This window comes from Amphiura filiformis, chromosome 13 (assembly GCF_039555335.1).
Source record: "Amphiura filiformis chromosome 13, Afil_fr2py, whole genome shotgun sequence".
NCBI classification, from domain to species: Eukaryota; Metazoa; Echinodermata; class Ophiuroidea; order Amphilepidida; family Amphiuridae; genus Amphiura; species Amphiura filiformis.
In genome coordinates, this window is record NC_092640.1 from 36967695 (window position 1) to 36992799 (window position 25105).

At 35.8% G+C, this 25105-nt stretch overlaps 1 protein-coding gene across 1 annotated transcript in view; it reads right to left on the reverse strand.

Annotated features, from left to right (window-relative positions):
- Window positions 1–23987, reverse strand: part of LOC140168295 (neprilysin-1-like) — a 57190-nt gene extending 33203 nt beyond the window's left edge. The window contains exon 1 of the mRNA XM_072191649.1: window positions 23776–23987. The gene's annotated coding sequence lies outside the window, so the exon portion shown is untranslated. The remainder of the gene's footprint in view (window positions 1–23775) is intronic.
- Between the last annotated feature and the right edge of the window lie 1118 nt (window positions 23988–25105).

Here is a 25105-nt window from a genome sequence, read left to right on the forward strand (position 1 = left end):
AATATAAGAATTTTACGAAACTCCCTCATTTTTAAACCTTTCCACTGATTCAAATATCAATCGATGATCTGTATTCGGAGTGCTAATCACTGCAGATCATGAGGCGTCTATTGCCATTGATAGATATTTGACTCCGTGGCAGGGATAGAAAATGAGGTAGTTTCGTACAATTCTTTTATTTTGAAAACGGAGCGGTCAATTGTCAAAATTCAAAAAGTCTGTTATAGCTGATATATTCCTCAACCACGTCGGTTATTTAGTTATATTTGGGTTATGCGTTTAAATAATTCAGTTACCGACGATTCAGTTCTTTCAGGGACACCCTGTATTGTGTTTATAAAGAGGTCTTGTATGTTTAAAACCAGGTTTATTTATCGTGTACTTCGTTTTCAGTAAAAGAAAAGTAAGCATAATTAAAAAGTCAGACCATTCTATGCTCAATTATGAAAAGCAATATAATTGTCAAAAATGTGGACAAAGTAAGGAATGAAAATTCAATGTACCAAACGTACTATACTATTTTGAAACAGGCGACTCCTGTCTCCCGTCTTGAGACAATTCAATTTCACATTATTTGTTTTACCTCACGATCACGAAAGGAAAACACAGTAGGTATGAGGCACAACGAAGGCGCAGGCACAAGTACGTGGATTAGAAAATGGCAAAACAAGTATCATTACCTTTCGCCAGTTAGAGTTAGGGACGGGAGCGATTATTCCGCTGGCTTTTTAAGCTTCAAACTCTTTAGGAGGGCAATCCGATTTCATCATATTATTATCACCTTAGTGAATGACATACTGGCCCACACTTCTTACCTATATACCCAGTTTCATCATGGATCCATTCGGGAGCAAAAAAATTGCATTTAGGGCCTCTGTTATTTGATTAAAGTTATACATTCACATTGTGACTTGCGTACCAAGATCGCTTATTGGCTTCAATATTTCGAACAAAATCCTGTTTATTATATGTGACCGTCCACGACGAACCGGGTGTAAAGTTGAAAAAAGCTTCAAAATAATGTCTCATATATGATAATTGCTTAATTAATTATTCACTCAAATAATCAATAATCCTCTAAGAATTTCTTTGGTTACTATTAGCCGTAGAAGTAGTGATGTAGCAGGAATAATTACCATAGCGGTAGGTGAAAACAATTTTTGAATGTATTGCTCTGGACTAAGATGCACGCTTTGACTCTGCATCGCACCAATGATTATCAGAGAACAGGCACAACGACCTGGATCATAATTCTATGGAATCCCGTGTACGTTTCACTCGCACCTGTACGATCAGTGTCTTGAAAAGAGTGGTATTGTATTTTAATCTATGATTGCACACACACAGAGACATGACAGGTGATAAGTGCAGGGCAATACATTCAAAACTTGTTTACCCCTATCGCTACATCACAACTTCTACAACGAATTAAATTTTATTGAGTTTATTGAGCCATATATCTCTCTGAATATCACCTGGCAGGTTCGTGATGGATGGTTACATAATATGAGGTTTTCACTTTGCCAAGTTCACTGTGCCAAGATTCATTCATCAGCCTGTAGGCTGTAAATCACACTCAGCTATTGCATACTTGAAAATCAATCCAGCATTATTGACCTTAAACTCTTTCACTAAAAACCTATTAAAAACAGATTGATTACTATACTAGAATTTTGTTCTCGATAGGCAGGCATCTGGTCAAGGAGCACATTTCGACTTTGTAAGACCTGCGTAAAATCACTAACATCAGGTGTTCTGAGACCTTTGAAGAAATCATGCCATTTATAAATTTCTTCAGAAACCATATTATGCACTGAGTCGCCATCGCACATTAAGTAAAAGTTACACTTTTCCCAACTCATAAAAGAAACGCCAGTGCTCCTTTCATATAACGTATTGTCTGAGACATAACATTTTTGACACCAAGTGCACAGAAAATAGGGAAAGGATTTAGCATAACAAACGAATAAGTTCCGAGATCCAGCGTGAAAGTCATGGAGCATGAAATTGTCTTATTTACATAACAAGGCCTAACATTTTTAGAGCCAACGCCCTTAATATCAATTTAGTTGAGAGCGGGATTCTCATGAATAATACGTTTAAATTTCGTCACAATAGTTCGTTCTTTGTAATATGATAATTTAAAACTGTTTATCAACGTGAGTCAATACTACAGCATAGAGATTGTTAAGGAAGTGTTACATAGACATGTAAACGATTGTAACCATACGGTTAAATCATCTAAATTTACTAAAAAGTATTGTTAAGTTAAAACACGTGGAATTGTTGTACTACCAAATTATGACTTGCATTGATTTTACCAAACATCGATTTCGTGCTTTGAACCGATTGATACTATAACATCAAGATAACTGATTCAAGCTTATTCTTGTATCCAAAAGTACACTAGTGTACCTGTGTACGTATGATATACACTGCATGCGCAAACGATTAAGGTACCCGTTATGTTCACCCCTGTATATCATAAAAAAGACAATTATTTCAAAATAAAAACAAGCAGCCAATACATGACTCTAATTTCTTGAAATCGGCTGAGAATTAAAGAAATCTAAAATTTAAGGCATGAAATCAAAAGTTGCACTTTTGTGTTCTAATCAATGAAAGCACGGCACTAGTTTAACATGCTAATCAATTAAAGCCCGGCGCCAATTCTCTTCGAGAACGCTTTGTGCACAAATCAATAGGGCAATGAATGACATATCTGTCTTTGTTTAGGACATGGGGTAAAAATAACTAGTACCTTAATTATTTTGCGCACTGTAGATTATGTACAACTGAGGGTTGTATTGAGTGCTTATATTTATTGGCGCTTATCGATCACTTTGACGGTTGAGGGCAACGCTCTGCAGGGTCTATTGTTCTATTGTTTCCGATTAGAGCGCTGACATATTGGAAAATGTTGCCAATCAATATTCATGAGAGTGTACATTCAACGTCTAGTTTGCGAAATTGGGTGAGTTGTGTTTGGTAGGTGTGAAATACATCTGACTGGGCGTTTTAATTACGTAACGAATAAAGGCATTGACATCGTCGAATGGCTGCCCAGTGCTGTTATGTGTTTAGTTATTATAATAGGCCTAATAATTATTATTAAATGTAGTCATCATTCCTTTCTTTTCCCTTCTCTGTACTTATTCTTTCCTAGGCCTACATGTTATCACTCCCTCGCTCTCATTGTCCCCTCTCACCCTCCCTCTCTCATTCCCATCATTTTCCTTATATTTCTCTTTATCTCCTTGTCTTTATTATATCTTTTTATTTCTCCTTCCTCCAGCCCTCTCTCATTCTCCATATCCCCTCCTCCTCCCTCCCAAGACTTCTCACAGAGGTGAATCTGCCCCTCCCCAACCCCCTCCCCTCTTTGGGTACGCCACCATTTCTATACCAATCTCCTTCTTAAAATAAAATTAAATGGAAATTTCTTAAAAACAACCTTTATAGGCCTATACTTATACTTACATGTATACGTATAGCGATTACCATTATAGTGTAATATAGATATATGGACTGGACATGGCAGCCTTCATACATTCTAATGTGTAATCGATCACCAAGAGCATTCAATTTATTTAAATGAAACACCTATCGTCAGGTGGGTGATAAAGATGATTGCATCGACAGCTGAAGCCTCCTTATAGTCTTCAGACCCACACAAGCACACATTTGGGATATATGAGTACAATGGTACCACTTTACACATGACTGCCCTTACACATGACTGTAGCGTGGTCACTTATTGATCCCGGGGGGGGTTCTTCGAAAAATTTTGTACGGGGTGTGCCAGACTTTCGGATGCTGACTTTCTCTATACCTACTTTTGCTGTTTTTGCTACCCATCAGTATACTAATTTTCAAGAAAAGCACCCAAAAGCACCCAAATTTGCCATAATTGGGTGCTTTAATGGCATTTTTGCCCAAATGCGCCCAATTGGGCGCATTGGTATCCACTGAAAACCCACCCATCGATATACCAAAATCGCTGAAAAGGTACCCCAAAACCGTGGCACATCCCCGTATACCTTCAACCAGGAAGAACCCCCCCCGGGTTATTGATACTCGCCTGTTGTGTAGAGCGTTAATATGATGCCGGATCAGTGACCAATTTAATGGCGGAACCCCTTTATTAGAAACAATGGTACCACTTTTATGAATAGCCTGTCGCAACTTCTAATCGGCATCAAACGAACAAAAGATTATATAATCTATTGCGACTCTATTTCTATTTAAAAGCTCTTTGGTTGAGGGCATGTGTGGTCTAATGGTAGAGCACATGCCTCATGATCTTGTGATTGTGGGTTCGAGCTCCGCGAGCCGCGCTGTGGCTATGCGCGTTGTAGCCTTGGATAAGGGGTTTCACCTCATTTCTACTCAGGTGTATAAATGGGTACCTGCATTCTTTAACATGTTTGATGCTGGAAAGGTTACAGACTCGCTGTGGAGGAGGTATAACGACCCCCTCCCCCGGAGGAGTCTGGCCCAATTGCCAATGAAAGAGAGATGGGCGCTCCGGTTTACTGTTTGTATACAGGTTCGCCAACTTTACTTCTACTTTTATCGGTTATTTAGACCATTTGCGCCATTTTACAATACTTTTATTTATCATATTCAAGAAGGAAGACAAGTCAGATCTAGATACCCAGGTGAGGCAGATAAGATACAGGTGAATGGGGAAACGGATAACTCGGAGAAAAAGCTGTGAAAAGCAGGGCTCGAGCCCGGGACCTCAGTGGTGCAAAGCGAATTTTAATAGAGGTTTTCCACCTTACTCAAGCGCGATATTTTGAGGTTAATAACTGCGCATCGGTTACTTGGAGGGCATTTTGAAAAATCTAAACATTTTGCCTTTGGAACCGAGGGATGTTCCGAGGTCCAAAGCAAAATGTTTAGATTTTTCACAATGCCCGACATATTACCGATGCAAAGTTATTAACCTCATTCATAACCGTCACTTTAATCTCTTCACCTTACAAAATAACACACAATTTTGCTCAACAGTTTATAAAAATAGATGATTTTTACATCTTTCCTTTCCAAAAATCGATCAGGCTAAAACAGGACGGCCAATAACAAAAGTGCGTATAACAATCTGTGAAAATATGGTAGCTCGCAATCCAAATACGGCAGCCAGCGCGCTCGCAGTTTGTTCGACCCACAACAACACGCAAACACCGGTCAATTGTGTGCGACATTGGAACAATTAGGCATTTTGCGGTCAGTTGTGAGATATTAATGACCTCGATTTGCGTTCGCGTTTTCACAAATAACTAAATGTAATTGGATCGCACGCATCGCGTTTATTAATGAGGTTATGAATTAACAATAGGGTATCCTGATTAAAATTAATCCACTGCATAACCTCGAAGTTACACTGCCTCATTTCAAATATATAGTTTTAGTTTTGGTTTTGGTCACGTGGTTTCCTATTGTCCTGCCTAACCACTTGAATCATAAGATATCGAACTCATTGTTTCTACCTTTTGTTTAAAACCGAACATTTGTGTCAGTCAGTTTCGGTTTTGGTTTCAGTTTCTTATAAGTGGTGTGGATCGTAAAATTATTTGATTTGAAGTTACCTACTCTAAGTATACAAAAGAAATGTTTAAATTTCGCAGTGCAATATTCAAGAGCAGAGAAGTCGAACAAAGCAGTCTACATTTGAAAGCATTGATTTAGTTTGAAAGCATTGACTTGAGACTACGAATTAGCCTAAGCTGATTTCACTGTGAAAATATATAGACCATCGAAATATTTCCACAGACATTACAATAGCCACTTGACAGATTATGACTTCATTGATATCAACACTATTATACATAACTCTATTTATGTACATGTCGCATGACGGAAGATCAATATCATAGAAAGCTGGTTTAAACTAACTTTTATTCAATTTATTTATTGGAGAATAGAGAGAGAGAGAGAGATAGAAGAGATCGCCAGGGAAAGAGGGTATGTGTGTGTGTGAGGGGGAGGGGGGTAAGGGTAAGGGAGAAAGAGAAACAGAGGGAGAGAGCATTGGAAGTGGGAAGGGAAGGAGGGGGAGAGGGGGCTCAAGAGTGGAGTCGAATAATAGGGAAGAGTCGATATCGAGTGTGGGGAGGGGAGGGAGGAGGTTATATATAGGTGGCGGAGGGAACATAGGTAAGAGGTATGGGTTGTGCTTTCCGGGAATAATCTAATTCATAATCAAATCATCTACATCATCATGCATCGTTTATATTTCAGACAAATAAACAAAACACCCCCCCTCAATATATGCACATGATTTCTACATGTAGGCCTAGGTCTCGTATATATCCATCATTTGTGTCTCAACGATGTCTATGCATAACTTATCAAACGAATCTCGGAACTCGGGTGTAATTTTATGGTGTCATGGAAGTGTGCCACCTACGGCAAAAGTCGCCCGCGTTGATAGATATCGATAATGAAAATGTTAGCACAATAGGCTATTATATACGTATGGTTATAGGCCAATATACTTTTGATTATACGTATATACCCTCTTGTGTCCTCCCAGCACAATAGTGTTATGATTGCATACCAGTTCATCTCCACATTTTAATCCCTTGATTTTTGGTTTCTGAACAATAGAGAAACCAAAACTATATATTTGAAATGAGGGATTGTGTAACTTGGCCGGCTATTTTGAAACATGTATCGTTCCGGGACTGGTACAGCTGGTATTTTGAAAGGCCACTTACAGAAAAAAAATGTAGTGTAACCTCTAATTTCTACATCATGTTCATCGCATGCCAATAATTACGACCCACGCACACCTCAATTTCTGACAGACATCCGACAGTTTTACTCAATGTTACCTACAAACTTCGCTATCAAACAATCTAATTTAGCCGAGTTTCAACTTTAATATCTGAAAGTGTCATTTTCTACCAAAACAATCTTTTAGAAAAAATTACGAAATTGTGTCAAAATATAGAACATATCTCTGCAAAGCCCGAGCGTGAAAACCGATATTATTGATATTTTGAAATGCTGCATCTCTTTTGATCTAATATTCATATATAGTTGTTTTGTGCATAGATGTTTTGTGCCAATTCAGGAGTACTCCATGTGCTGCTTTGTGCCATTTTGATCAGTATCGTATTGATAGCAATGTGTTCTGTTTTTGGAACAATTGCACTATACGGTATGTTCTATATTTTAGGGAGCACGGTGGCCTAGCGGAATGGGCACTGACTCATAATCGGAAGGTTGCGGGTTCGAGCCCCGGCGACGCCATCGTGTTGTGCCCTTGAGTAAGGCACTTTATCTCGATTACTCCTCTCCACCCAGGTGTTTAAATGGGTACCGGTATTCTTAAATTCTGGGAAGGTAACAGACTCGCTGTAGAGGAGGTGTAGCGATCCCCCCTATAGCAACATTACATGGAGGAGTCTGGCCCAATCACCAATGAAAGAGAGATGGGCACTCCGATCACTGTTTATACAGGATCGTCTCCATTACCTTTACCTATATTTTTAAATACGTATCATACACCTCCGTATTTAGCTATTAGGCTATTCCATACACCTACTGATATGACTTTTATCTGCCACACAGGAGGTGTGGATTTCAAATAGAGTCAACCATTCAGGTAACCCCATTTGAAATTCACACTCCATATGTGGAAGATTTATTAAGGCCATGTCTTCCATAGGGGATTGTATGGTTTCAACTGGAATAACCCATTACACGGTTATCTCATCAAATGAATTTTCCGGCAATCACAACATTATGCCTTATAATTATATAAGAAAATATATTCGCTGTCGAAGTGATGTAATAGCCGGATTAACTACCATAGTAATAGGTTCAAACCATTTTTGAATATATCGCGCTGCATTACAAGCAGGTTGCACTCATCTCCTGTGTATGTCTGCAATCATAGATTGAATGCAATGCCGCTCTTTTTAAATATACTAATCTTACAGGTGCGAGTGATCAGCATGATATGAATATTCTATAGAATTACGATCCAGGTCTTTATCCCGACCTTTTTATGTGGTTCAATGCAGAGGTAACACGTGAACTTACTTGTGCAGCGCGATATATTAAAACATTGTTTTAATCTAGTGCTATGATAGTTAATGCGATTATTACATCACTTCGACAGCGAATCCAATGAAGACTGACGACAATTGAGCACAAATAACCATGACGTCATTGCACTAGACAGTCGGCGCCCGGGAATTTTGAATATCTCGTGTTGAGAGATAGCTGTTTTTATTAGTTTTGTATAGTCAATATGAACGAATGAAAGTTTTAATGAAAGCCGTGTGATTCGTGTTTGATAATTATTTTTCTAACATATAAGGTATAAAGTTGTGATTGTCGGATACTTCCTTTAAAACAATCACGAATAAATAACAGCATGTATCAAAAATGTACAATCCAGAACTAATCCAAGAACTATGAAAACAATATGACTCAATGTCAGGGGTAAAGCAGAAGAATTACAATATCCCATCCTGTGATTTAAGCATCGATATTCAAAGATTTGGCGATTTTTCATGTTTACACAAAGTAGATATTGTAGTAGATAACATGATAGTTGTTCCACTTTCCGCTATACTTAGCGTGGTGTGATCAATACATCACAAATTGCCTATGGCTCAATGTGTAGAAATTGGATCCGGTGAATTTTGGCATGCCCCAGTTGACTGTGACTTTAAAAGAAAAGCTAATATCACACAGAAAAAAAATCCTAACTTGACCGACATCATGTTACATACCATCAATGAAAAAAATATTTTTTCGATATTTCTTTTCTTCTATTGTCAAAAAGACAGGGAAAATCTGTGCAAAATTACACACGGCAGCCTTTGAATATCAAATACTTCGTTTTGCTTCTTTTTGAAGTTGATGACGTACACATGCCCATAATGGTGTCAATATAAGCGAGTATTACACCTCCCTTGTGACAATACAGTTACGTCATCACTAAGAAATATGCAATATTCATAAGCATAGATGGATTTAGAAGCATTCTTCACTTTTTAATGGATACAATATTTTATTGCTACCAGAAGATTATACTATCATGATTATCCGATGCGGTGAAATACCTTGACGGTAAACTTTCCTAATTAGTATAGTATGTCAATGGTATAAATTATCTTTGTGTTATCTGTAATGTGCAGGGTAGGGCAAAAACTTTTAGGATGTTCATAAAGTTCATAAATGCACAAGAAAGCTGGCAAATTAACTGTAGACTAGGTATTGTTGGTCGAAGCAACCATAAAATCGATTTTCATTATCTAAATCAATATATTATTGATGCTTTGATGTTTTGCACAAGTTCATTCTACAAATTATATACTTTGAAAACCGGCTTGATGTATTGTTGTAAATGAGTTATATACATTTTACAAAGGTGTTGTTGTTTCATCCCTCTTTACAACATAACTCAAGAAACACAGGACCTACAAAAATATATCTGTGATATTTGAATTCTTCTACACACTCACTATGAAATGATCAATGCAATTTTTGCCAAAGCTCACTACCATTCGCAAGATGCTGTTAACTACCAAATCGCAACAGTTTAAAATAGTTGCTAACCTTGAGAGGTGATATTAAAATCCTCAACTCACCGTAGCATGCAGAAGCCATACGAGTCAAAACACAGAGATTGGACGCTATGCAGGCCAATAGAGCAAAGAACTGTCGTATTGCTGCCAAACCTAGAGGTACACTGCTGCCCAGCTACTTAAAGCCATATTATAACATTTGCTGAGGAAGACGCCCTCACTGAATTTTTAAAATTCCTTTTTTACACGATTAAATTGTACTTTATTAAACCAATATACCCTGCAAAAATCAAGACTCTAGGTGCTGTAGTTTTGTCAAAATCTGAGATTTTGAATAAAACGCCGAAATCCGCGCTTTATTATTACGATGGAATTATTAGTCGAACGCATACCACGGTTGTTTGATGGGATCATTTATTAATTTTACAGCCAAATTTTAGGCTTAAACAGCTATATGTGATATCATGCTAATGTATACAGAGGCTTTTGAGTCATTCTCAACTTTAATTTCCCCTCTGTTACAAAATTATTCACTTTTATAGCATTTTTATAGCTTTTTCATATATAAAATGTATCTATTAATGACAAAATTGGTGGCGCTATTTAGTTACTGGAAATTACTGTTTCAAGCTTTTAATACAAATAATTCCTACTTTTGTTTGATAAAATATGTTTATAAAATTTCCTTGTTGCTTGTTTCACCTATTCCAGCTGTTTTAATTAACCACCTAGCCCTTGCAAATAAAGAAATTTGATTTAGGATAAATAGCGCCATCTATAGTTTGCATTTAGTTAATAATGACGCCAATTCTGTATACATCAAACAGCCGTGATACACGATGTTCATAACACACAGTACGTCACGGCGTGCGGGACGGTGATATACACAACAAAGGGTCGTACCACAACATGACCGAAGAAGTGGTACGTATTGGCGACATGTGCGCTGGTAGTAAATTCCAATTTTCTTTGCTTTGCCGTAGTTGTTCGGCTCAAAAATAAAAGGGGATACATCTGACAGTAACAGCTAACATTTTATGGTAAATAAATGCTGATCTATTTTGTTTGAAAATGTTATAATATGGCTTATTGAGTACCAGAGAGTACCCAATCCAGTAATGGTGTATTGTATGTGTGATTCCGATGTGTGTACTCTAGAATAACCACACGGGTACTCAATCAGTATTCCAGTGAAGTAGATGGGCAGCCGTGTACTCTGGGGGCAGTTCAATATGAATCTGGTAGTGTGAGATAGGATTTTAGGGTCATATTTAACATAAACGCAATTTAGAATTAGTTCAGTGACCACTGGCTAATACATCTCAAAATGTGTTCATAAAAATAGCATCCAACTTCAGAACTGCAATTGTCTCGTTATATTATTGATCAATACGATGTTTGTTGCTGCTTGTGCTGAATAGTACCAACCAGTAAATGTAATATTTTTAAAATATTGATATCAGATAGAATGAGTAGCACGTCATGCTCGGCAGACACGAAATTACTATGGGTCGAACAATCCTTTACTGACTGTCGGTTTGACGGTATTTTGGTATCACCAGGGATCACAATAAATATGAGTGCGTAAACACTACGAAGCCCGCCTTATTTTTCGAGCCAAGGTAACTTTTAAGGCAAGGTAGTGATATGCATAGATTTAAGAAGCAAAACTTAGACACCAAAAATGACTTGAAAAGCTTGACAGTGATCTGTATAAACTTAAGCTTTGGGAAGCAACATTTAGTATGTATTGCCCTGCACCTCGAATGTCTGTGTATGTGTGCAATCATAGATTGAATACAACACCGCTCGTTTCAAAGACACTAATCATACAGGTGCGAATGAAACGTATACATGGACTCTGCATTATGTGAAATGTCCAAAGAATTACGTTCCAGGTCTCTATGCCCATCTTTGATAATCTATGGTACGATGTTACAGGGTACGCCTAGTGCAGGGCAATAATTCAAAAGTTGTTTTCACTTATCGCTATGGTAATTAATCCTGTTACATAACCACTTTAATGAGCCTTGTTTAGCAGCATGCATGGAGGGAGCGTAACACTAGGAGATACAAGATACATTTAATATTTTGTTCTGCTCGAATTCGTATATTGTTTTAGTTTCTGGTTAGAATACATCACACAGGTGATCAGCGGAGGAATTTGCCGCTCACATTATCAATAGCACGAAAGGGTTGTTTACTACCTTCTCCTGCGAACCCATCAATTGAGCATGCAAATCAAATTTAGAATTTTAACAATAAAGTAACAGAACGCGTTGTTTTAAAGAAAAGGAAAACGGTAAGGCCCATTGTAAAAAATGATAACTGATGACTAAAGAATTGTAGCTGGTGCTGATGTTCAAACACATTTTGAAAAAAGATACAAATTCAAATATCACAGATATACATTTGTAGGACCTGTGGTTCTTGAGTTGTGTTGTAAAGAGGGCTGAAACAACAATGCCTTTGTAAATCAGGCCGTTTTCAAAGTATACGATTTGTAGAATGAACTTTTGCAAAACACCAAAGTATTATTTTCAATAATATATTGATTTAAATAATGAAAATCGTCGTGTCCCCTTAAAGTGGCATAGCATATAGTAAATATTTGTTAGTGATTCAAAATGAATGATATTCATCATAAACGTGTTTCGAAGTTAGGGACTAAAAGAGACATATAATATTATGTGACAATGTCAGTCAGAAGTTGATGGATCATTGCAGAAGTTGTTAAAATTACTTGGCAGACAGGTGCAATAAATCTCTCGATAATATACTATAAAACATACACTCAAATCTTAACTTCACAAGATTCAGCTATAAATCAACTTCGGTTTAAAAAAAAATGTTATATCCTTCTTGTTCTAAACTAGGCATGACAATGGTGTTGAACCACAAAATTGACTACAACTTTCTAGTAAACACGAATTCATGTAAAGCCCCGTGCTTTTTGAAATGTGACACTGGCAGCTGTACTATGCGTAATAGGTAGTGATCAGAGCAAATACAGGTGAGTCAAAAAGACCTGTACCCAGCTATTTTTAGTTTCTGGAATCGTGGTCAATTTTGATCAAACTAACGTTGCGCTTATGATAGGATGTCGTTTTCACCGTAACATACGTTTCGAATTTTAGATATTAGTTTATTTTAATCATAAGATATGGCAATTTTACTACAAATGTCAACACAAGGACCAATAATTGTAGTGCATCAAGTATACTTAGCCTGCTTAAAGACCCATTAATTGATTTGCTCATGGTATCCGGAGGATCGTAAAAATGTTGGCACCTTTATTGGTAATTTGTCATAGATGTGCTAACATAGCCTGCTAGTGGTTAAGCCGAAAGCCACGCATCAAAGACAAAATGAGACATTCTACATGAATTAAAAAATTTTCTACTTCAGTATTGAAATTAGCTACATGTATTTGAATGGGGCTTCGACTTTGTCAATGCTGCTGTTTTGTAATGTAATGACTTATCCTTCACTCTTAGGCAATTTATAAACAATTTTAATTTTTTTACACCTTCGCTGGGATGACTGAATGGGCATTTAAAGATGGGCGACCCTGATTGACAACCTCTTCATATTGAAATTAGGCGTTCCAGATCGGTATATTTCCGAAGAAATCATCAAAAAACTGTTGAATTAGTCTTAATTGTGGTATACCACGTTAGAGACTAATGCAACAGTTTTTTGATTAAAAAATATTATTTTGATATCAGTTTATTACAGGATCATTATGATTATCATTAACTTAAAAACACTGTAGACAACCAGTTTCACGCTCTATAAATGTCAGTAATTCCATAAGGAATTAATCGCATTTACAAGGAACATTTACATGTTCTTTTTGCATTAATGCTTGAAAGGTACATTTTATGTTATACATAAGTTTTAAGAATTCGGTTTTCCAAATATATCTGATCACCTTCCTTTAATTGTGTCTGCTAAGTATTTTTAGGTGTATATCATTTTGACTCACACTAATGTAAAGAACATTTTCACGAGTTTCTCGGATTGATTTATGCGATTTGGATTCCAATTCATTCTACACCTGTATTGAGCACGCAATGTTAAATTCCAATATTTAAGTCAGGTGGCAAGGTACGTATCACCCTTCATAAACCCTATGATTACTATAATTACTAACACCTCATGGGCACATCAATAACATGGCTGATACTCCATGTGTCGAATTTGCTTTCCGACTGCAAGAAATATTCTACGATCGAGTTCAAATTGGGAATTTATAGTACTTTCTTTTGGTATATTTGGGTAAATCATGAAATTCTTGTGATACCAAGCAAAAATCTTGGATATGCAATTTAAAAATATAAGTGAAGCCCATCTGAAAATAAGCTCTTTGAACAATTTGTATAATAGCCTAATTTGGGTTATTCCTTCATGTAATTTTACACGAAATTAGGGCTAGGGTTAGGGTTAAGTTTAGGGTTAGTTTAGGGTTGGGATTAGGGTTAGGATTAGGGTTAGGATTAGGGTTAGGGTTAGGATTAGGGTTAGGGTTAGGATTAGCTTGTACAAAAGTCACTGTTGTACCGCAGTAAAAGTTGAAATTGTTTTGCAGATATTTGACAGGTTACGATATGTATTTGTTAAGGGAACAAACCAGAAGTTTCTGTATAAGCTACCCTTTCCCATCTGAGGAGTGGAATGCTTAGATTTTTAAAAGACTGTGAAAACATAAATGGTGTCCTGCAGATTTTTTTATGTAAGAAAAGGCCATGTGGTAGGGCTAATTTATACAATGTTCATAATACATGTATGAAAAGCTTTGTTGCAAAAGCTCTTAAATCCACTTTTTGACTTTTTAAGAAAAACAGCTTTTTTAATTGTGCAAGTATTGCTTGTTCGATTGGATTCAATTTGGGTTTGGATAAAGTGTTGATGAATAGAAACTAAAAGAATATTTTTGGTACAATATTCAAGCCTTCTTATTTATTTTATTATTTATTTTATATCGCGTCTTTTATGGATGTAATGGCTTTTGCAACAAAATACATTTACCCGTCTTCTAGAAACCATCTTTGCAATCACATTTGAGCCCATTTGTTTGCACTACTTTATGTAACCTGATGACCTGAGCACAAGAAGACCTTAAGTCCACTTGGCCCCTCAACATGTATACACTCAGGTTGCGTATAGTTTCGTATAAGTTTGGTAATGTTTTATACATGTTCAGGGGCCAAAACAAATCTTTCACAACCTTTCATGCTGTTTTCACTCTGGAACATGTATTAAACATTATAAAACCCTAAGAACTTTAGTGTAAACATATTGAGGGGCCAAGTGGACTAATGGTCTTCTTGCGTTCATGTCTTGACCCGACTAATGCTTTCAAAATCAAAAAGAAAAATTGAAATATCTCATTTACTTTTTTAATTATGAATTTTTAATTAAATCCGGCAAAATGCCATTTTTGAGCATTTCCGAAGCTACAACTTTTGTTCATTAAAATGATTTTTTTTCCAAACATAGTGACCCCAAAACGGTTCATTTTGGTTTTAATAGTTAAAGAACATTCAAGGCTAACTGTTATATATCAAATCATTTTATTTATATTCATTTTAAGTTCAGATTTCTGGAATTTTCCTAAGATTTCACAAACGGAAAATAATACGATATCTCCGGAAGAGAAGGTGGTACGAAATTCAAACAACCACCAAAATGTGTATTTTTACCCACACTATAATATCTTACCAATAACTCAATTTCAGCCAGAGGTGTATGTTTAGGCCTTTTGCAACAGAGCTCTTCAAAATATTATTAATATTGAGTACAATAAAAAGTCAATTTTCTGTAGCAGACAGCAATAATTCGAGGGTTCAGAACCAGAAAGCCGTAATTCACTATGACCAGCTCTCACAAAATGAGTATAATGTTGGCTCCTTGCTTTGGTCTTCAAAAATCAATATATCCTCCACGACGTCTTTTGTTTTCTATTGAATTTTGTCACGCTTAAGGGTATACGATGTATTGTTGGTCGAAGCAGCAGAAAAAAAGTAGTTCACAGCATCTTGCGAATGGTATAGTGAACTTTAACAAAAATTGCATTGCTCAATTCATAGCGAGCGTGCAGAAGATTTCAAAAATCACAGATATACTTTTGTAGGTCCTGTGGTTCATAAGTTATGTTGTAAAGAGGGCTGAAACAACAACACTTTTGTAAAACGTACATAACTCATTAACAACAATAAATTAAGCAAGTTTTCAAGGTATATTATATGATTGGTAGAATGAACTTTTGTAAAACACCAAAGTGTTATTTTTCAATAATATATTGATTCAGAAAATTCTATAATGGCCTGGCGACTTTATGCTCATTTTGTTTTTCCAACACATGACGTTAGGTATATCATGTAAATATGTAATATACAAATGTATTATGTAATATAATCATGTAATATAATGGCTCCCAACCCTCGAATTATACTGACACTTCAAACACTAAAAATGTAGATTTAATTAATAATGATACGTGACTAACAAACACATCAGTCAATCATTATTCCCTCCCTTATTCAGTCAGAAGATAATTAAAGCATGACACGTGTGTAACTATTTACAATCAGGGAGACAATTTAATAAGGCGAATCGATGTTACGCTTAAATGAATTATGTACATGTGTCCAACTATATTGAATATCCCAGGGTATCTCACCGATGGTCCTTGACATTACGGTTATACATTATTTGTTCTTTTAGTGTTTCCTTGCGAATGTGTAGTTCACGACATAATGAATTAGACTACCTTACCCATAATGTAATTTAAAGCAGCCCAAACGAACCAAAAACAATTTTTTATATGTTAAATAAATAAAACATTCAACTTCAATTGCAATTTTATGAATTTAAATTATTGCAATTCCAAACCAATAAACACATTTTAGGAAAAAACTTTTTATATTAATCTTACTGCATGTATAATTCAATGACGTGACATACCGAAATATCGATCTTGTCCGTTTGTTAAAGTATCCAAGACGTGTTGCCCTGGATGGTTTTAAGGCTACACGATCTAGTGTTGTTCGAAGCAGCCAAAATCGATTTTAATTATCTAAATCAATATATTATTGAAAAATAACATTTTGATGTTTTGCAAAAGTTCATTCTACAAATCATATACTTTGAAAACGTGCTTGATTTATTGTTGTGAATAAATTATGTACGTTTAACCAAAGTGTTATTGTTTCAGCCCTCTTTACAACATAACTCAAGAACCACAAGACCTACAAGAGTACTTGTGATATTTGAATTCTTCTACAGATTCGCTATGAAATGATCAATGCAATTTTTGCCAAAGCTCACTACCATTCGCAAGATGCTGTGAATTACCAAATCGCAACAGTTTAAAATAGTTGCTAACCTTAAATTTTTCTCAAGTCTGATCAACTTGTATTTGAGATATGTAGACAACAGCAAAGAGAGACAAAACAGCAGTAAACATCGGAAAATAGATCGCGCAACGTGTACATGTATTATAATAACATTTATAAGATTAGCAACTATTTTATACTGTCCCGATTCTGTAGTTTACAGCCAGCATCCTGAGAATGGTAGTAAGCTTGTCCGAAAATTGCATTGATCATTTCATACCGAGTGTGTAAAAGAATTGAAATGTAACAGATATACTTTGTAGGTCCTGTTGTTCTTGGGTCATGTTGTAAAGGGGGCTGAAACAACAACACTATCGTAAATAGTACATAACTCATTAACAACAATAAATCAAGCAGGTTTTCAAAGTATATAATGGACGTTTGCAAAACGTTATTGTTATTTTTCAACAATATTGTTTTTGATAATGAAAATCGGGTGGTTTTTTTTTTTGGCTGCTTCGACCAACAATGCCGAATGTAGCTTTAAGATTTTAGATTATATATGCAACATTAGTATGGTAAACGTGGTAAACGTGACAATTTGAAAAATTATCGATGTTGGTCTTATTGAATTAGGTAACAACATAAATATGATTTTAAATCAAAACTAAATTCCAATGCAATGAACAAATTTCCTCTTTGTCTCAATTTTACATCTACAATTCGAGGTACATCTCGCAAAAAAACATCTCAACTTTAATGAAATAATTTGACATATATATGCACCCTTGTGTATGCATCTAACATTGTCTAGATACCTTAAGTGAGGAGTACTGTGAGAAAAAACAATGTTCATTCCATTTTAAGAACATACTTAAGTTGTTACCCAAATAGTTGACAGATTGCGATTTGCTAAGAAACAATGAAACCAACAGATTGCTGCCCCTTCCCATCTCTAAGGAAAGGGTAGTCAATAGCATAAAGAGTGCATGAAACGTAAACGTCATTTTAACCCATCAATACGCTCAACTTAGTGGATCATTTTCGTATTTGGTCAAATATCGATCTCGTCCGTTTGGCAAAAGTGTCGTGTGGATTCAACTTTCCCTTATTCCCTTAAGCCAATGCAATCGGATCCACTCACAATTTAAATTTGAGATTTACAAAAGCAAGGAGAGACCAAAACAATAGTAAACCGTGGACAACAGACATAAAGTATATGAACAACAAAATGGTAAACGTTCAAATTTCAAATTGATCGATTCTGGTCTTGTTGGATCAGGTCTCGCCACGTCGTGACAATAACACCATATAATATGATTTAAGGTGGTACTACACCCCTTGATAAATATTTTGTTACTATTTTTGCATTTATATATATCAAAAAATAATAACACACTGGTAACAAAAGCTATATATTATAGGGGCAAGAAATCCAGTTAATACACTGGGATTTCAGTGACTCAAGACATACGGTACGTTATTTATGATAGGAAAAGAGGTACCGCTAGAATGTACCTAATTTCTTAAAGTATATAATGAACCACTTGTCTTGAATCACTGAAATTTCAGTGAAGTAATTGGATTCCTTGCCCCTATAATATACGTAACTTTTGTTACCAGTGTGTAGTTATTTTTTGAGAAAAATGCAAAATTAGTCACAAAATTTATCAGGGTGTGTAGTACCACCTTAAAGCAAACTAAATTTCGATGCAATTGACAATTACCTCTTCGTCTCAATGTCATTTTAGTTTCTTTTTTCACTTCAAGGTATATCGCATTGAACAGTATACAGGCTGAGTCAAAAAGAAGTAAACTCATGTTTGAGGGGCTGTAACTCGAGATCTGCAAGGAATCTGCTAAAAATATCACTGGAAAGAGCAAATTCTACACGTCTAAATAAAAAAGAATTATTGCAATTGCTCACAGCAAACTAAAGTTATACTCATTTGAATACAACCACCCATTTTTGTAGCTGCACACGGCCGATTGATTTTCATCCATTTCAATTTCGACGAATCAGCAAAGTGCTAACAGGATTTATTGTTGTAAAGACAACTTTTGCTTTTAATTAATATTCAACAAAGTCCATGACGGTACTATAGTTTGTATGGATACCAATTCAATTCGTTACGAACGATCTGGCAGAAGCTTGATTGGGGAATGTTAGGTAAAGGATTGAGCTGATCTTTGGTCTTGCTGTAACGCATGTCTAACTCTAGCTATGTTCACTTGTGATCTAGCAGTTCGTGGTCTGCCTGAAGCTTCCGGCTGTCTGTTCCTTAGTGTCCCATGCACATTGAGCCTGTTCACATTCTTATATACTGCTCCCTTACATGAAACCCGGTTAGCTGTAGGTAATTGGAGACGAAAAAGACGCTGAACTTCAGTGGGACTCATAGCTTCATGATACTTCGTCGACAGAAACGTGCGCTCCCGTGCGGTAAATTGTGGTGCAGTGTTGTCATTTGGCCCGTTTTATTATAATGTAGTGCAACGAGGTAAAATTCATATTGAAAAGAGCTCTTTAACATGTAGGAATTATTGATCGAAACCACACCAATAACTTAAAAAGCATTTGAATATAGCGCCTTACCAATCAATATATTAAGGTAGGCCCCTACTTGGGAAGTGAAACCGTGTGCAGCTACAAAAATGGGTGGTTGTATTCAAATGAGTATAACTTGAATTTGCTGCAAGCAATTGCAATAATTCTTTTTTTATTTAGACGTGTAGAATTTCCTCTTTCCAGTGGTATTTTTATCTTTAGCAGATTCTTTACATATCTCGCGTTACAGCCCCTCAAACATGAGTTTACTTCTTTTTGACTCGGCCTGTATGCTCATATTGCTTTATGAAATACACCCCACCCCACGTAATGGTGAAAACACATAAAAAGCCCATTCAGTGATTTGCTCATCCGGACGAACGTAAAAATCATCAAAATTCTGATTTCGGTACCTTATTTATTATTGTTATAGATGTGCTAACATAGCCTGCTAGTGGTTCGGCCGAAAGCTGTGTAATCAAAGACAAAATAAGGCATTTTACATGAATCTGTAATTTTATTATACCGAATTAGCTACGTGTATTCGAATGGGGTTTGTCAATACTGCTGTTTTCTTCGTTTTAGCTAAGTTTTTAATTTCAAAAATACCAAATAACAATTTGAATGACATGTCCTTCACTTTTCATCAATTTATAAACCATTTTAATTGTTTTACACTTGCGCTGGGATCACTGAATGGGTCTTTAAATAACCACTTTGCCACATAGCTAGACATGTTTGTACTGTCTTGTATCCATTTGTGTTTTGTATATGTCCAATCCTTGATTTAAAGGACGAGTGCGGTAAGAAAATAATATCCATGTCATTAAAAAAAAACCGCTGAAACTCAAATCATTCTTTAGATATTTGGAAGCTTATGATTTGCTGGGAAATAAAACCAGACGTTTGCTGTCCCTTACCATCTATAACGAAAGGGTAGTGTAAGGCATGGGCCTAGATTTTTTTAAAGTGTATGGAAAACATAATGTACTTTTTATCTCTTAAAGCCATAATATACGATCTTATAATATGAAATTGGTTTTTTTTGTATTTTTTTTCAAACCTGATTTTTTTGGCATATTTATAATGTTTACACGTGTCCCAACTTGCACCTTGGAATCGGCAAATGTGTTGTCTTTGTAGGTCAACAGAGCAAAGTTCGACATAAAGTCATAATTAAAAATAAAACTTGAATGCCCTCCCATAAAACTACATGTTAAATGGCCAAAATAACCAGTGGAGTTTCTTGCAGCATTGATCAGCTTAAAATGAACAGGAACCCTTTCCGGCAATTACTAATATTATTTCAACATTTTGAATAAAGAATAGCAAAATTAAAATTCATTAATGCTTTAACACAAACGTCATTTTAACCCCATTCAAAATAATGTATAAACGTACGTCAAGGACGATAAGTGATACAGTGCATACCTGGGATATTCAATATACCTGGACACATGTACATAATTCATGGACACATGTACATAATTCATTTGAGCGTAACACCGGGACGGAACATCGCTTCTCGTTCTCCTTATTCAATTGTCTTCCTAATGGTAAATTGATATACAGGTGTCATAATTTGATTATCTTCCAACTGAATGAGTAGAGAATAATGCATTACATGTACTTGTTATCACGCATCGTTAATATTTAAATGTAGATATAATAGTGTCTGACTTGTCATGTCTGCTACAGCAACAGTGACATTTTCTTTTACTCAAATTTATGTTATAGATGAGGAATGGGTAGTTTATATTTTCCAACAAATCATAAGCGTTGAAATCCCTTCAAAAACAATTTGAACTTTCAATAGATACATTGATCAATAAATCGTTTTAAGTTACGGTTAGTTGGGGTTAAAACGGCGAATATGTTATAGATTTAAAGACCGTTCATGCTGTTCATACACTCTTTTAAATATCTATGCTACATTGAATACCTTTAGTTACAGGTAGGAAATTTTGAAAATATTTGTCCTAGTCATGTTAGATCAGATCATATCACGTCTTAACAACATGATGTTATGATATAAGGGCTCCGTAATCCACCATTGCACCGTATTTTTAGGTATTGACAATAATTGTGCCTGTGCTGCTCATCATGTTCATTGCGAGATGTAGCATTAAGGATAAGAGATATGAAATTGTAACGAAGATGAAATTTTGTCAATTGTATCGGATTTAGTGTGCATTAAGGATTTGGTCACCCATTATTTGCACAGTATTTTTTGTGGGACCTGTGAGTACACCAGACACACCAAATTGCATTCTGAACACGGGGAATGTCCTTCTGATATCAAATTAATTTGATTTTTTTAAATTCGAGATATAAATTGATTATGTGGCAAATTATTACAAATTGATATTTTTGACATTTAACAGACCTCGAAGTAAACTTGATATTTCATATGATCGTCGGCTTTTCATCCCAGCTACAAACACTTTAAGTAGTAGTATTACATCTAAAGTCTACCTAATTTACTTCGAGGATTGTCAAATGTACATTTTCTAATAATTTTCCAAAAATTTGTACTAAATCGCGAATTTCAAAAATTCTAAATTGTCTGATATCAGAAGGACATTCCTCGTATTCCGAAAGCAATTTGGCACAGGTCCCACTAAAAATACTGTGCAGATAATGGGTGGCCAAACCCTTAATGCACACTAAATCCGATACAACTGACAAAAGTTCCTCTTTGTCACAATTTTATATCTCTTCCTTCATGGTACATCTCGTAATAAACACGATGAACAACACAGGCACAATCATTGCTCAATACCTTTTTGTAAAATGCATTCCACATTAAAGTACACTAGTGTACCGTACTCTGGCAAAGAACTGCACATGTTCGCATCGTCTCGTGTGCATTACAACATCGTCTAAAAGTGTAGATGTATTCTTTAACATATTGGGTAGTTTGTGAGTTTTCCCATAATCGCTGATTTAAATAAATGGCGCAATTGGCAATAATAATAAATACAATGAAGATCTCATCTGTTTTGTTTTCTAAAATAATGTTCCGGCATGCCGTATTCATTTATAAATACCGTGCAAGAAATCATTAATTCTTAAATATCAGAGGATATGTAAGAAAATGCCAACAGAAGACGAACACATGTTAAGCAATATCTGCAGTCAACGTTGCAAAATGAGTTAGTCCAGTTGAAATCCATGCTCCCCCTATCATGCCTATGGAAGACATGCCCTTAATCTGAAACACAAGGGGTGTAGATTTCAGATGGAGCCACTCGTTTAGGTAACCTCATTTCCAATTCACACTCCCTGTGTTGAAGATTTAGGTAATGTTTTCCATAGGGGTGTATGGTTTTCAACAGGAATAGCCTAAAATTCGCGACATAGTAAAAGTAAATATACGGCTGGCAAAGCAAGTTCAGGCACAATATCTGTGGTTCAGGAAAGAATGCCTAGTGTACCGCGCCGTGAGCCACGCGCATGAACCCTGAGGCAACGCAAAGCTTAAGTAAATAAAGGCCCATATTGGGGACAATTTCAAAGAAATTATATAATTCAGTAAACCCGTCCCTTAGCAGAAAGCGAACTTATTAATTTATTAATTGTAATTAAAGGTAGCAATGTTAATTAAGTGACCTACTTAATTAATTAGTCTTAAAACCTAGAAATCTAGCGTTTCATTATAGATAATCGTTTGCATATCTTGATTGCTATAGTCCCACTGTGACTTACCTCAGTGCCCTAATGTATTGGCATGCACGAACGATAAGTCAATACTGCAGTATAATTATTAAAATTCCAAATCATCAACTGTAAAATGCGGCGCGAAGTAAAATCATAGTTTTCGAAAATAATTCCTGCCATTATTCTGCCGTTACTCTTTTCTATCTATTACGAGAGTGTATTATGTTTACGGCATGTTGGTTGAACAGGTGAACAGTCTCGAGTCCCAGCTCTAGTGCTCTCTAAAAGGTCTGAGCAGTGAGAGCGCCTTAACCCTTACTTCGCCAACATTTAATTTAAATCAACAGATTCTGTAAATTTGTCAAAAATAACAAAATTGCATAATTGATCAAATATAAAATCAATTTATGTATAAGTTGAAATGATACCATCATGCATAGTATTAGCCAAGTGGTTCTTCCGCATTGCGTTTCTGCGTATACCCACAAATAGGATAGCTTTTGGAAACTATTACCGAATGCAAGCATGAAATGCCTATAGCTCACCTTGCTTGAATACTGTCTGCAACGCATTATGATGAGTAGTAAAAGCATGGAAAAAATAATCATAATGATCATAATAAAGAATTCCCGGTCTTGCCGACTACCTACTTAGAATTTCAATCGATACTTACATTATTTTAAGATAGGATGCTTGCAGTTGTTCCTGTCTCCTAAAATCTTGCTTTGCTAGCTTTTTCTTCTCACAATAAACACACTCAAGCTGCCAAGCAGTCAGAACAAGCCTGTTCAAACCGTGTGTGTTGACTGCGCCATGTTCAGTTCTTATATAAAGCAATAGTAGACAATCCACCATCCATCTCTTGCTCGTACTGAATGCTTTGCAACCGTGCTATTTAATAAGCCTCAGTCATTCACCATTCACTGTCGCTTGTGGCGCGGGCATACACCTATCTAACCGGAATGCACTGTTTACCTATGACAATACAAAAGCTAGAATACCTTTTTTTTCTTCAAAGCTTTATATGCAAACACGTTGAAAGTTTTACATTTTACAAAATCTAACTAATAATTATAGTAAATTGTATTTCCTTACTATTGATGGTAAATATTTATCTACGGAACCAAAAAGTATTATGCTTATTTCAAATGTTGCTTCCATTGTTAATAAAACAAAGCGCAGTTCTGAATTTTACAACGGCATTGTTTAAAAATTATCGTGAGTACCCGCCAACACGCATGTTAAGGGTTAAAAAAATACCCATTCTTCAAGAACACAAGGGGGCACAAACTTTGAATAAACGTCAAATTTGCGAATAGGTAACTGGACACTTTACTAAAAGAGGTTTCACGTAGTTGTTCTGATTTACTGCTGGTATTTGGGCCAAATAATGCTTACTGTGCGTTTCACCCTTATGAATTAGGTGTGAACGTAATACATCTTCAACCACCCATGCAATTAAAATTGAATAATGATAATAGGGCCACCATCTTTGATAAACTCCCCAGAAGTCATATTATGTCTTTGAGATCATGACAATTGTAACAAAACGTATTATTAATCCTTAATGTTCAAAGTAGAGTTGTGTGACCGGTAACACCGTGATCGTGACGATTTATCGAAAAAAGAGTCATGAATAATATGAACAATGAACATACAACAACGGTCAACAACAAGTAAGATAAAACTCAAATAGTCCCTTCCAAGTCTTACCTATCACACCTTAAGATGGTACTACACCCCTTGATAAATTTATGACTAATTTTCCACTTTTCTCAAAAAATAATAACACACTGGTAACAAAAAGTTATGTATATTATAGGGGCAAGGAATCCAGTTACTACACTAGCATTTCAGTGACTCAAGACAAGCGATACGTTATTTATGATAAGAAAAGAGGTACCGCTAGAATGTATCTCATTTCATCATTACATAATGAACCACTTGTCTTGAATCACTGAAATTACAGTGAAGTAATTGGATTCCTTGCCCCTATAATATAC